Here is a 13,843-nt window from a genome sequence, read left to right on the forward strand (position 1 = left end):
TCTCCTCAACATGATGGTTATCACTTACGTCTACAAACGATCCTCTCAGAACCTCTATGTTATAATTGCGGACTATACCCACTATATTTTTCAGGTATTCTACATCCTTTATCATCTCTGTTATCACCACAAGTATATTGTGGTTATCTGGAGTGATCACCCTAAGTTCGGGGCTCGGAATGGCTGTCTAGCAATAAGCTCGAAATACAAAATATGTTGACCCCGTGAAGCAGTCTGAAACAACCTCTGATCATCTAGTGATGGGGTAAAAGAATGTGAATCATTCCTAGCCTTCAACCAACCTCTTAAATCTTCTTGTCTATAGGAGCGTATTGTTGCTACGACATATTTCACCTCGTGTACTTCGGTAGTGGTTGTGACCTTATAATTTAAGGTCAAGTTCCCTAGAATCTCCACCAACAAATTAGCCATTGTTCTACACTTTTTTAGAATAATATAGTTTCATTTAGAATCATTCTTATTTTTTGATGAACAAATTATTATTATTATTATTATTATTATTATTATTATTATTATTATTATTATTATTAAATGTGTACTTTATCTTTTTTAGAATAACTTAATAAAGAAACGAGATGAAGCGAAATAAATGAAAAAAAAGCACATTGCATTAATATAATATATGATAATAATAATGCATACATAATTTGATAAATTCTATATTCTATATGAGATGCATGAATACAATGTATATTCACTAAATTCCATATTCTATATGAGATGCATGCCATGAATACATAATATGTAAATTTACAAAGTGGTATTCTACTTTCTTGAGGGCTTCCTTCTTGACCATTAATTGTTCTCTGAAGAGCTGGGCTTCTTTCTTGACCATTAATAGTAATCTGGAGAGCTGGGGAGGGGTGTTCTCTAGAGAGCTGGGGGGTGTTCTCACGAAAGCTTGGGGGTGTTCTCTGGAGAGTTAGGGAGGGTGTTCTCCCCTGAGAGCTAGGGTGTGTTCTCCCGAGAGCTGGAGGAAGTGTTTACCGAAGAGCTGGGGAGGGGAGGGGGTTAGTTTTGAAACGCAGAGCCCTTTCACCCGCTGAAGCAATCTCCAACAGGTAAGTATATGGTAAATCATTTGGTGCCTCCCCAACATGGTTATCACTCATATCCACAAATGATCCTCTCAAAATATATATATATATCGTGGTTATCTGGAGTGATCACCCTAAGTTCGAAGCTTGGGATGGGCTGTCTAGCAATCAGCTCAAAATGTAAAATATATTAACCTCGTGATGCAGTCTGAAGCAACCTCTGATCATCTGGTGCTGGGGTAAAAGAATGTGGATCATTCTTAGCCTTCAACCAACCTCTTAAATCTTCTTTCCTATAGAAGCGTATTGTTGCTACGACATATTTCACCTCGTGTACTTCGGCAGTGGTTGTGACCTTATAATTTAAGGTCAAGTCCCCTAGAATCTCCACCAACAAATTTGTCATTGTTCTGCACTTTTTTTATAGAAAAGAATACTCAGTTATTGATATGACTATTATGCTCCTTTATTAGTAGCTATTAAAGAATTCATACACAGAGACAACTCAATCTTCTGGCCTTTTACTAGTGTTGGCACTTGCCATATTTTCCTTTTAATTTCATTTTGTCATGCAACAACTTGTATTGCTGTCATGGGGAGAGGGAGGGGTTAAATTTGAAACGCAGAGTCCATTCAACTGCTGATGCAATCTACAACAGGTAAGTATATGGTAAATCATCTGGTGTCTCCTCAACATGATGGTTATCACTCACGTCCACAAACGATCCTTTCAGAACCTCTATGTTGTAATTGCGGACTATACCTACTATATTTTTCAAGTATTCTACATCCTTTATCATCTCTGTTATCACCACATATATATATCATGGTTATCTGGAGTGATCACCCTAAGTTTGGGGCACGGGATGGGCTGTCTAGCAATCAGCTCAAAATCCCCGAGAAGAAGTCTGAAGCAGCCTCTGATTATCTGGTGCTAGGGTAAAAGAATGTGGATCATTCTTAGCCTTCAACCAACCTCTTAAATCTTCTTGTCTATAGAAGCGTATTGTTGCTACGACATATTTAACCTCGTGTACTTCGGCAGTGGATGTTACCTTATAATTTAAGGTCAAGTCCCCTGGATACTCCACCAACAAATTAGCCATTGTTCTGCACTTTTTGATAGAATATAATACTCAGTTATTGATATGACTATTATGCTCCTTTACTGGTAGCTATTAAAGAATTCATACACAGAGACAACTCAGTATTTTGGCCTTTTACTAGTATTGGCACTTGCCATATTTTCCTTTTAATTTTATTTTGCCATGCAACAACCTGTGTTGTTGTCATGGGGAGGGGGAAGGGGTTAAATTCGAAATGCAGAGCCCATTCAACTACTGAAGCAATCTACAATAGGTAAGTATTTGGTAAATCATCTGGTGCCTCCTCAACATGATGGTTATCACTTACGTCTACAAACGATCCTCTCAAAACCTCTATGTTATAATTGCGGACTATACCCACTATATTTCTCAGGTATTCTACATCCTTTATCATTTCTGTTATCACCACAAGTATATTGTGGTTATCTGGAGTGATCACCCTAAGTTCGGGGCTCGGAATAGCTATCTAGCAATCAGCTCGAAATACAAAATATGTTGACCCCGTGAAGCAGTCTGAAGCAGCCTCTGATCATCTAGTGCTGGGGTAAAAGAATGTGAATCATTCTTAGCCTTCAACCAACCTCTTAAATCTTCTTGTCTATAGGAGCGTATTGTTGCTACGACATATTTCACCTCATGTACTTCGGTAGTGGTTGTGACCTTATAATTTAACGTCAAGTCTCCTGGAATCTCCACTAACAATTTAGCCATTGTTCTACACTTTTTTATAGAAAAAAAAGAAGAAAACAATGCAGTCAATTTTCTAACTAGAAGAAGATACATTAAGAAACAAAGCACCACCGCTTATAAAAAAGTTTAATATGAACGACAATGCAGAATAGTGATGATGGAATTAGAAACTCATATGAAGAAAGAAAAAAAAACATCTAACATGAACAAATAAATAAATAAATAAATTAAAAAAGAGAGAAAACAATGCAATCAATAATTTAAAAAGAAGATACATCATGAAAAAAGAGCTTACATGTATTCTTCGATAGACTGGAGTTTGAATGAGGTATATGTGTGACAACTCTAATTTATAGGAACTACTAATCTTATAGCATTTATTTTTTTCTTTATAAAATCATGTTTATAGAATACTAAGCCATTGATATGATAATTATGCTTCTTTATTAGTAGCTATTAAAAAATTTATACACAGAGACAATTCAGTATTCTGGATTTAGCATTTGCCATATTTTTCTTTCAATTTCATTTTGCCATGCAGTTGCTGTCATGAGATCATAACTTTATATGTACCATGTAACAACTTTATATACAAATTTGGTGACTAGTGAAGTTTTTATTTATGTCTTTTTATTTTTTCTTTATATATAATAATAAAGGTTAACAAGTTAATAAGTTCCTAAACTGACATTAGATGGTATTATTGTTGATCTTCAACTACTTTTATACTATAAAATAGAACTTTAAAGATATAAGACTAAGATGTTTATATCATTGTGATGACATAATATATCATTCTTTTATATATATAATAAAATTATTTCTTTCTATTGCTATGTGAAATGAACATATTTACAAGAAAATATATCTTTAATTAATATTTATTTTTTATTATTCTAAATTTATAATAACAATTTATTATCTAAATTGTTTGTCTTAATAAAAAAGTATTTAAGAATTTTATTTTACCAAACTCGTCGTCTTCACTCCAAATTCTATAAAAAAATAAATCAATGAATCTTCACAAAATTTAATTATCGTATATTATAACTGAAAAAAATAATTATTGTAGCTCAATTTTAGTATCAATCTCTAATAATACAAAAATTAAATTATAATCTCAATTATATTAAAATTATTGTGATTATTATAAAACATTTATACATTAAACAAAAATTCAAATTCTCCCCGCGGTTTGATGCTAGTAATAATAATAATAACATAAATGCTACTCATTTGTTAACAAACCATCCTTTAATCACCCTTTGAATCTAATTAATTAACTATCATATTTTTTTAATAAAATTACCTCCCTATTTTTTAGAAAAATGCTATCCGACAAATTTAATTTAACTTGTATTTTTAAATTTTCTTAATTTCTTATTATTATCATTAAGTTCAAAATTTCTACTAATACAATACGTCATTTTTATTCCTTTAAAAATATTCTTTTACATAATTGAATAGAACGTTCAAATTTTATATTATTTTACATTTATCTAATATATCCCTAAATAGGAAGCAATGAAAGAGGTCCTAACTCACATAGCCATGCATATAAATGTGAAAATTTGCCAACACAGGTTAATAATAATAACATACAACTACTAACACACACATGTCTGAACAAGGTTTAATTTACTTACTAATCCTAAGTCCTCTTATGAATGAAGGAAAATAAATAATGAAGCATTGAGTGTAGAACAAGAAGTTCCTTGACATAGGGCTGCACATGGATCAGATCGGATCGGATATAGCCTAAAATTCTATCTGATCTACACTACATTTATCGAATCGGATCGGATACGATATCTGCATTTTTTCAAGCTGGATCCGATCTGATCTGCATGTGGATCGGATCGGATCGGATATCGGATATATCCGCATAATTCAAAAAAACTATTTTAAAATTTTGTTTGACTGTTTTTACAAAAAAATATCCAGAAAATTTATTTTTCACCTGTTTAAGCCTATTTACTTCTAAAATATTATCAATAAAAGTTCTCTTGAATAATAAAAACAAAATAATAACACAAGATTTAAGTTTTATTATTCTAAGTTGAAGTACAACATAAAAAATTAAAAACAAGATATCATAAAATTCATAAAATAACACACTAAAATTTATATGACATTAAGGTTTATTTTCTTAAACTATGCTATTTATATCATAATTATATGAGATGTGCGGATATACGAATTTGCAGATCGAATCCGCGGATATCACTGGCAAATCCGCAATCCGATCCAAACATAGTGCGGATCGGATCTGATCCGATTCGATGACTCTGCGGATCGGATAATATCCGCAAAATTCGGATCGGATGCGGATAATTACCGCGGATATGCGAATATTATCCTATCCATGTGCAGCCCTACCTTGACATTCCTTCTTTTCATAGTGATTTTATTCCTTCTTTTTATAGAAGTTCCTTGACATTCCTTCTTTTAATAGTCATCACACTTTTTTAATCTTTATTTTTTAATTATATGTCTGATTCATTTTTTAAATCTATTTTTAGAATTTGACTGAAAAAAAAAGAAAAAAAGGGTAGAACAATACTATAAAAAATAACTAAAAATTTACAATAATACTTGTACCTTCCCGGTATCCTCGGCCAAATATCCCAATATCCTCGGCCAACAAACCACAAAACCAAGACTAAGTCCACCAACTCAAACCTTGCCGATATCCTCGCATAACAGAATTCAGAATTCCAATCCTAATAACAACAAAGCGGAGCATTACTCGAATATCCACTTATTTAAACAGACGAACATAATTCGTCAAGGCAAGTGAAAAAGAGAGCAGTGAGTAATCGGCGGTTCATAAGAGATACCAACAATCGTCCCCACTCTTCGTTTCTCAGTTTTATTTCTTAACGTTTTGTTTTTAAGCTTCTTATACCCTTAACTAACTTGGGCATCGGAATCTTTTTTGCACGGTCCACGCTGAGGTCAACGGTTCACAGGAGCAAGCTTCCAAGTCCACTCCTAGCCGTGACACCGACAACACTTCGGAAGCACACTCTGGACAGAACAATTGGCGCCCACCGTGGGGCCTCGATTTTTCTTTTACTTTCGAGTTTAACCCCATACACCTTGTGCTCTTTTTTACTTTTTCAGGAGCTGAAGCATGACGGATCAATCGGGCACTCGTCAACATGTGGGTCCCGACCTCGTAGTAGTAAACGCAGCGCTGCTCGCAGAAAATCAGCGAATGGCCGAGTTACTGGCCACATTGCAGAATAAATGAGAAAGGAAAAATGTCAGTAAGGAAGTGAACACTGACCAACAAGACGAACACCAATCAGAGTCCAACGCCAAGACAGAGGAGAACACCCCGAAAACAGGGAGGCGGCAAGCTAATCCCTTTTCTTGCGAAATTATGAGCTTTAAGATGCCTCAGAACTTTACACTCCCCATGACGCTAGTACCTTATAAGGGGATCGGAGATCCTAAGATTCATGTTACTAAATTTGAATCCATGATGTTCCTTAATAGTGACTCTGATCCCATATTATGTCGTTCCTTTCCTACTTTTTTAGATGGTGCTGCGCTGTTGTGGTTTTCCAATTTGCCTGCTGGTTTGATAATGAGTTTCGACGATTTCTCCAAGCTGTTTATTAATCAGTTTGCGGCCTCCAAGATTTACGTACGGGACTCAGACTACCTCAGTACTATTAAGCAAGGACTGCACAAGAGCCTGAAAGACTATATGACCCACTTTACAATGGCGGCCATGGAGATTCCTGACCTTAATCCCGAAGTCTAACTGCATGCCATAAAAAGTGGCTTGCGACCAGGAAAACTCCAAGAAGCCATAGCAGTAACGAAGCCGAAGACGCTGGAGGAGTTCCGAGAAAAGGCAACCGGTCAGATAGAAATAGAAGAGTTGCGAGAAAATTGGCGGAGTGAAAGGCAGCCAAACAAAAGGGATGAGGATAAGCCAACGGCCAAAGACACTAAGAAACCTTTCAGGCTGATACCTAAGTACGATTCGTACACAATATTCAACACCAGAAGAGAAGACATCATCAAGAAGATACTACATAACAAACTAATAAAGCCACCAAGTAGAGCCGGCTCATATTAAGACCAGCGTTATGTGGACAAATCCAAACACTGCACTTTTCATCAGAAGTTCGGCCACACCACTGATGAATGTGTGGTCGCAAAAGACCTTTTGGAAAGACTAATACAACAAGGGCACCTGGACAAATACATCAGTAACAAAACGAGGACGACCTTAGACAACCCTAACGATCGACGCCAAGAATGAACTCCACACACCTTGGACAAAGCCAGAACCCAACCCCTACCAGCCAGGGGAATTATCAATTGCATTTCAGGAGGATTCACGAGCGGGGGTCAAACAAGCTCGGCACAAAAGCGCCGATAGAGGGACATGTTAACACTTCAGCGGACAGCCGAGGCGTTAACCATAAAACCAAGAATACCCAACATATCTTTCAAACAGTTAGATTGTCTAACCAACTCTGATAATCTGGATGACCTTGTAGTAATTTCTATCCAGGCGGGTGACCTCCTAGTAAAGAAAGCCCTCCTCGACCCTAGCAGCAGTGCTGACGTCCTTTTCTATTCAACTTTCAAAAGGATGAAACTCAGTGAACGAACTTTGCTACCATCCTCAGGGGAGCTAATTGGATTCTCAAGGGAGCGCGTGTCAATCCTATGCAGCATCTGGCTGAAAATGACCTTAGGAGAACATCCCATGAGCAAAACAAAGGATGTGCAGTTCCTCGTAGTCGATTGCATTAGCCCATATAATATCATTCTGGGCAGGCCTTTCCTAAATTCCTTTGGTGCCATTGTTTCCACGCTCCATTTATGTATCAAATTTCAGGTACAAGAGGACCAAATAGCCACCATACATTCCGACCACATTGAAGCTCGCAGGTGTTACAATGAAAGCTTGAAAATCAGAGCAGACATCCGACAGGGAGCCGGACCGACTCACGGAACATACAACATTGCTAATATCTCGGGCATTGCCGAGCTCGATCCAAGAGGAGACCTCCATGACAAACCAACACCAATCGACGAACTTAAAAAGGTACAATTAGATGACAACGTTAACCACTACACTCACATTAGCTCTTCTCTCCTTTCAGGAACAAAACAGAAGATAACAAGCCTACTTCGGCAGAATGCTGACCTTTTTGTATGGACCCCGGCGGATATGCCCGGCATTGATCCGAGCCTCATATGCCACAAATTACAAATAGATCCAAGGGCACGACCTGTTTCCCAAAAGAAGCGCAACATGGGAGACGAGAAACGTGCAGCATGTCTCGAAGAAACCGAGAAGCTCCTCCGAGCAGGGTTCATAGAAGAGCTCCAATTCACAACATGGCTATCAAACGTAGTTATGGTAAGAAAAGCCTCAGGTAAGTGGCGAATGTGCGTTGATTTCACTAACTTGAATAAAGCGTGCCCCAAAGATGCTTATCCACTCCCATGCATAGACAAATTAGTAGATAATGCATCAGGATATAATGTTTTAAGCTTTTTAGACGCATATTCTGGTTACAACCAGATATTAATGCATCCAAAGGATAAGGACAAGACAGCTTTCATAACTGAATTGGGAAATTACTGTTATACTGTTATGCCCTTCGGACTTAAGAATGCAGGGGCTACCTACCAACGCCTCATGGACAAGGTCTTCAACAAGCAAATAGGGAGAAATCTGGAAGTATACGTTGACGACATGGTCGTCAAAACTCAACAAGAGCACACCCATGATGTCGACCTAGAAGAAGTGTTCGGTCAGTTAAGAGGAGTTAGAGGAGGGAAGTTCCTGGGCTTCATGTTGACATCAAGAGGCATCGAAGCCAATCCCGAAAAATGTGAAGCAATCATTAACATGAGAAGTTCCCGAACAATAAAGGAAGTCCAACGACTAAATGGAAGGCTAGCTGCACTCTCTCGATTCCTACCAAGTGTATCAACACATTCTCAGCATTTTTTCAACATACTCAAAAGACAAACAAAGTTCAACTGGAACACGGAGTGTGAAACAGCCTTTCAAAAATTGAAATCAATAATCTCGTCACCACCGATCTTACAGAAGCCGAACTTAGAAAAACCACTGTTACTATACTTATCAGTATCCTCAAAGGCCATCAGTTCGGCGCTCGTCACGGAGGTACAAGATAAACAAGAGCCAGTCTACTTCGTCAGCAAAACACTGCAAAATGCCGAACTTAGATACCCGCCAATGGAAAAGCTGGCATACGCATTAATACTGACGGAAAGAAGATTAAGGTACTATTTCCAAAGCAATAAAGTCATCGTTAAGACAAATCAGCCCCTGCGGCAGATCACCCGACCCGAGGTCTCGGGAAGACTCACCAAATGGTCGATAGAATTATCCGAATTTGATATAGCATATGAGCCGAGGACAACAACAAAAGTGCAGTTCTTAGCAGATTTTCTAGTCGAATTAACAGACCAAGCAGATCATGAACACACTTGCGAGCTCTATGTAGATGGGGCTTCAAACTCAGAAGGATCAGGTGCAGGCGTATACATAACAGACAAATCCGACCTCCAAGTGGAACAGTCAATCAGGTTCTCATTCCAAACAAGTAACAATCAAGTCGAGTATGAAGCTCTACTCACCGGCCTTCGACTTGCACAGTCTTTAAATGTAACACACCTACAAGTATATTGTGACTCACAACTGGTGGTACAACAGGTAACCGAAAATTTTTAGGTAAAGGACCAATTGTTAGAAAAATATCACTTTTCTCGCACGGTAAGAACCTAACCCTCAAGCTTTCCCCACCTCTGACCCGCCTCGCGCTATTCAACTGCATCAACATATCAGAACTACTAAACACCGAAGCCCGTGACTTAACGTCGCTATCAACCCAACCATAAGGATCATTTTCATCTACAACAACCCCTTCTTACCCATGCAAACCAGTAAGAAACACTAACAAAATGACAAAGAAAACTAAAAAAGTTACCTTTCTTACTCATCATGCCACTCAAAAACAAGATCCAAACTTGCAGAAGCCTAACGGATAGGGGGACAGGGAGTTACTTCGACACATTACCCCACGAAGCCCCCTCCGCTTCCCATTAACTACACCTAGCGTCACCCCACTTTCCGCCATAAAAAAAAAACCATTCCACATAAAGCCCAATTTACAAAGCCCAAAACAAATAAACTTGGCAGGAGGAACACATTGAACTTGGGGGCTTCCTAGGCAACGAATCCACCTCAACCAAAAGCTCCAACATCTACAGGCCGAGGATATAGAAAGCTCAACATGTTCTTCATGCCGAGTTTGGGGGCTATGTATCTTCCCGATATCCTCGGCCAAATATCCCAATATCCTCGGCCAACAAATCACAAAACCGAGACTAAGTCCACCAATTCAAACCTTGCCAATATCCTCGCATAACAGAATTCAGAATCCCAATCCTAATAACAACAAAGCCGAGCATTACTCGAATATCCACTTATTTAAACAGACAAACATAATTCGTCAAGGCAAGTGAAAAAGAGAGCAGCGAGTAATCGGCGGTTCATAAGAGATACCAACAATCGTCCCCACTCTTTGTTTCTCAGTTTTATTTCTTAACGTTTTGTTTTTAAGCTTCTTATACCAGTAACTAACTTGGGCATCGGAAATCTTTTTACAGGGTCCACGCCGAGGTCAACGGTTCACAGGAGCAAGCTTCTGAGTCCACTCCTAGCCGTGACACCGACAACACTTCGGAAGCACACTCTGGACGGAACAATACTGATTAATTATTAGTCACACTTTGAGTTTAGAAGAGAAGCATTTTTTCAATAATTGATAGATTGGATAATTGTGTTAAATAAAAAATTTCTTCTATTCATAAGTTAGTCTATGTGATAGTATTAATTACACTGTTAAATTTGAAAAAGTTATCGATAAAGACAAATGTCATAACAAAATTAAATGAGTATAATATGTTCAATCGAATAGATAAATATTAACAGCATTCTATGGTTTCCATTTCAGTTAGATATACTTTTCATGCTTTGAATACAATGTGAAGTAGACAAATTAAAGCTTGTTAATATTTTTTTTCCTAACTGTTGAATTGTTATAAAAAAAAGTGTGTTGATTACATAACCATTTTTCAGATTTGGAGGTGTATGTGGCATCAGGTTGGTCTTTATTTAGACTTAAATCAATTTCATTAATCTATTAATCCCTTTAAGTACTAATTATATTTTCTTATTATCTTTGGATGAAAATATAATGGGAGATAAACTGCACTTAATCATCCTTATTCTTCTTGCTGCTCTTGTCTTATACGTGTTCTAATGACTTATTTGTCATTGTATCTTTCTCTATTTCAAAAGAGAAATGTCTTACTTTGTTACCTCCATAAAGTTGTGTGAGAATATTGGTTGAAAAAAAATAATTTAATCAACAGTTTAAAAATTCGCTCTTCAAGATAAATAAAATCCAATTATCATATATAGAATAAGCATTATTTAAGCTATTGAAGCAATTCAATTGTATGCAATAAAAAGATATTTATTATCAAAAGTTAATTATTATTATTTTAATCGGTGAATAAGATTGTACACCACTATATTTTAATAATGTAGTGAATTGTTGAAAATTTGTGCATTATATTTTAAGAATTTGAATGATAATTGTCTTATATGTCTAATATTGTTCGTATAGTTTATTAAGTGAATTATTTTAATAATAGAATAATCTTTTTTAGGTTAATACTATTATTGTGTAGGTTGTGCTCAAGAAAAAGAGGTGCTTAAATTGGATTGCTTGATATAAATGACAATGACACTTTTAATCTCAATGACCCAAATTAAAAATTATGATAGCATTAAGATAAAAAGTACAAAGAAATTGAACATTTAAGTGTATATAATTTTTATAGGTATATGAGCATTCAAATAAAAAGAAAACGTCAAAACCACCATCTGATTTGGTAGATTATAAAGAAAAAGCAACTGTAAATATGGAATAATACTTTGTAACCAATGTTGTTATAACAATGGATAAACTCAAAAAACTTAAAATGGCATAAAGGATTAATAATTATCTTGCTTTGCATTTTGCCACAGAAAATATTTTACTGTCACAAAAATTTAATAATTATCTTGCTCATTTCACTAATTCCATTACTATCCATTCATAACTGTATCGAATCAAATTTATGTCCTTTCCATATGTATTGTACGGTAAAAATTTTCGTTTTAATTATTAGTACCTTTGAATTAGTACTTCACAAATATTATTGTAATATTTAAACCATTTTTTTTGTTAAAAATTATTTTTCATTATTGATATTTCATTAAAAAAAATCAAATTTTACTCGATGATAAAAATAAATAGCAGAAAGTCCCAAATATCATTCATATCTTCACAGCCTCACTTATAAATAACAATAACATAATGCTTTTTGACTAATCTTTTTGCTTAATAGAAAACGGTCCTGCTTGCTTAAAAACTTTTATATATTTTTTCAAATAATAACGATGCTCCTTATTTTTTACACCAAATAATATTTTAATAGTATAAAATTATATTAATATCTTTATCTATATTATATGTAAATTATAACTTATTAATAATAAAAGATAAATATATAATTTTATTCATGTATACTATATTTTTTTTTATTTTCATCTCATTTTTAAAGTAAAAATATTTTAGTAAGTTCTACACTATTTTTTTTCGTTTTATTTTTTCTTTTCATTCGTTAGACAAAATTTTCATCAATTTTCTTTTCTTTTAAATTCTCTCGATCTAAACAATGTTGTCGGTCTTCATTTGTCTTTCCTGTCAAGAATTTTATTTCGACATAAAAAGATAAAAATTAATAATAAACAATTATTTTATATTTCAAAATAATTAATTACAAAAATCTAATTATTAAATAATTTATCAAACATCAATGCAACATCTTGTTAAAATTAAAATTCAAAATTAAAATTTATAATATAAAATTTGGTTTAAATACATGTAAAAATAGAATAAACATTTAATAAATAAATTAAAACTAATAATTACAATTAAATTAATTAAGAATCTCAATCAAATTAATTAATTAACCTTTACTAATTTCTACCTTTCACACAACTTAATAAATTTTATTAACATGACAACCTAATTTACATGTATAACAACACTGAATTTATAAAAGTATTTTAACTATAATTATATGTTCAATCATTTAAAAGAAAAAAAATCAAAACTAATTTCGAAGTCAATTACTCCCACAATGTGCTAAGTCACGTTCAGCCGATTGATGTCTCTATCCCGTGCATCGGCGTATGTCATAAAATCCGAATATCTCACAAATATCAAGAGAAATGTACGAGAAAGGGAGAAATGAAGGTAATGAAGGAAGAAAGTGACAAAAGGAGTGCTATGCACGAGGTCCTTATATAGGCGCGTCACAGCCTTATCTCGTTTATAGTGTAAACGACATATAGTTGTGCATATATTGTTTACACTATAAACGAGATAAGGCATGTTCCACAATACGTCTATAAACGTGATACGTGCAATAATAAATATGTCTTATCTCGTTTATAGTGTAAACGAGATATGTACAATCTTATTAGGCTGCATATATCGGTAAAATATTTTTAAATTATGTATTTTAATAAATAAAATATTTAAATTATTTATTTAAAAAAATTCTTAAAATCTCACTACCTTGATTCAAGAGTAGTTAGACTCTCAAATTTACTTCACTAACTTTCTTATTTTATATAATATTAATTCTTAGTGTTAATATTATTTTTTTAATAGTTATAAATAAGTTAAAAAAGAAATCGTATTGCACTATATGTAATGTGTTCACAGTTCATATATTCGTTTGCTGTTATTATCATCTTAAAGACGTGGGAAGGGTATTTTTCTATGATACACGGACACTGACACGGATACGGAACACGATATGATACGGATCGATACGCGAATTTTTAAAATTTTA

The sequence above is a fragment of the Arachis duranensis genome, chromosome 6 (genome assembly GCF_000817695.3).
Source record: "Arachis duranensis cultivar V14167 chromosome 6, aradu.V14167.gnm2.J7QH, whole genome shotgun sequence".
Lineage (NCBI taxonomy): Eukaryota > Viridiplantae > Streptophyta > Magnoliopsida > Fabales > Fabaceae > Arachis > Arachis duranensis.